Raw genomic sequence first — 2,371 nt, forward strand, 5'->3', positions numbered from 1 at the left:
TGGGTGCCATTGTCGGTGATGATGGAGTTCGGGACCCCGAAGCGATGGATGATGTTGGTGAAGAATGCCACCGCCTGCTCGGACCTGATGCTGTTCAGAGGTCGGACCTCGATCCACTTGGAGAATTTGTCGATGGCGACCAGCAGGTGCGTGTAGCCCCCGGGCGCCTTTTGCAAGGGACCGACGAGGTCCAGACCCCATACAGCGAAGGGCCAGGTGATGGGTATTGTCTGCAGAGCCTGAGCGGGCAGGTGTGTCCGCTTCGCATAGAATTGGCACCCTTCGCAGGTGCGGACAATTCTAGTGGCGTCAGCCACCGCCGTTGGCCAGTAGAAGCCTTGCCGGAAAGCGTTTCCAACAAGGGCTCGGGGTGCTGCGTGGTGGCCGCAAGCCCCCGAGTGTACTTCTTGCAGCAGTTCCCGACCTTCGGCGATGGAGATGCATCGCTGGAGGATGCCCGAGGGGCTGCGATGGTAGAGCTCCTCTTCGTCGCCCAGCAAGACGAATGACTTGGCGCGTCGCGCTACCCGCCGAGCCTCGACTTGGTCGAGGGGTAGCTCTCCTCGACGGAGATATTGTAGGTACGGGGCCTGCCAATCCTGGTCTGGCGTGGCCCCGCTCTGCCCTTCCTCGACGTTCAATGCCCCGCCCTCGGGGGCCGAGAGTACCTCGGGCTGGGCCGAGGGTGCCTCGGGCTGAACCGAGGGTACCTCGGGCTGAGCCGAGGGTACCTCGGGCTGAGCCGAGGGTACCTCGGGCTGAGCCGAGGATACCTCGGGCGCGTCGTCGAGCTTGACGGAGGGTTGATGCAGATCCCGGGAGAAGACGTCCGGGGGGACTGTCGTTCGCCCCGAGGCTATCTTCGCCAGCTCGTCTGCGGTTTCGTTGTAGCGCCGAGCGATATGGTTGAGCTCGAGCCCGAAGAACTTGTCTTCCAGGCGCCGAACCTCGTCGCAGTAGGCCTCCATCTTCGGGTCGCGGCAGTGGGAGTTCTTCATGACTTGGTCGATGACGAGCTGCGAATCACCGCGGGCGTCGAGGCGTCTGACCCCTAGCTCGATGGCGATCCGCAATCCGTTGACCAGAGCTTCGTACTCGGCCACATTGTTGGACGCCGGGAGGTGGAGGCGCAGCACGTAGCGCAAGTGCTTTCCGAGGGGCGAGATGAAGAGCAGGCCCGCACCGGCCCCCGTCTTCATCAGCGACCCGTCGAAAAACATGGTCCAGAGCTCCGGTTGGATCGGAGTCGTTGGTAGTTGGGTGTCGACCCATTCAGCCACGAAATCCGCCAACACTTGGGACTTGATGGCCTTCCGAGGGGCGAACGAGATCGTTTCGCCCATGATCTCCACTGCCCACTTTGCGATCCTGCCCGAGGCCTCTCGGCACTGGATGATCTCCCCCAGGGGGAAGGATGACACCACAGTCACCGGATGGGACTCGAAGTAGTGTCGTAGCTTCCGCCTCGTCAGGATCACAGCATACAGCAGCTTTTGAACTTGTGGGTAGCGGATCTTAGTCTCGAACAGCACTTCGCTGATGAAGTAAACCGGCCTCTGAACGGGCAATGTATGCCCTTCCTCCTGCCTTTCGACCACAATCGCGGCGCTAACCACCTGAGTGGTCGCGGCGACGTAGACCAAGAGGGTTTCTCCGTCCGCCGGCGGCACCAAGACTGGCGCCTTTGTAAGGAGCGCCTTTAGGTTGCCGAGGGCTTCCTCGGCCTCAGGGGTCCAAACGAAACACTCGGCTTTCCTTAAAAGGCGGTACAGGGGCAGACCTCTTTCGCCGAGGCGTGAGATGAAGCGGCTCAGGGCCGCGAGGCATCCCATGACCCTCTGTACCCCTTTTAAGTCCTTGATGGGCCCCATGCTGGTGATGGCCGCGATCTTCTCCGGGTTGGCCTCGATGCCTCGCTCAGAGACGATGAACCCTAGGAGCATGCCTCGGGGCACCCCGAAGACACACTTCTCAGGATTAAGCTTGACTCCTTTCGCCTTGAGACACCGGAATGTCACTTCAAGGTCGGAGAGGAGGTTGGGAGCCTTCCGCGTCTTGACTACGATGTCATCGACGTAGGCCTCGACTGTGCGACCGATGTGTTCGCCGAACACATGGTTCATGCACCGCTGGTACGTCGCGCCTGCATTCCTCAGGCCGAACGGCATGGTGACGTAGCAGTACATGCCGAACGGCGTGATGAAAGAAGTCGCGAGCTGGTCGGACTCTTTCATCCGGATCTGGTGATACCCCGAGTAGGCATCGAGGAAGGACAGGGTTTCGCACCCAGCAGTGGAATCCACGATTTGGTCGATGCGAGGCAGAGGGTAGGGAACCTTCGGACATGCTTTGTTGAGACCAGTGTAGTCTA

Source organism: Zea mays, chromosome 9 (genome assembly GCF_902167145.1).
Source record: "Zea mays cultivar B73 chromosome 9, Zm-B73-REFERENCE-NAM-5.0, whole genome shotgun sequence".
Taxonomy (NCBI): Eukaryota; Viridiplantae; Streptophyta; class Magnoliopsida; order Poales; family Poaceae; genus Zea; species Zea mays.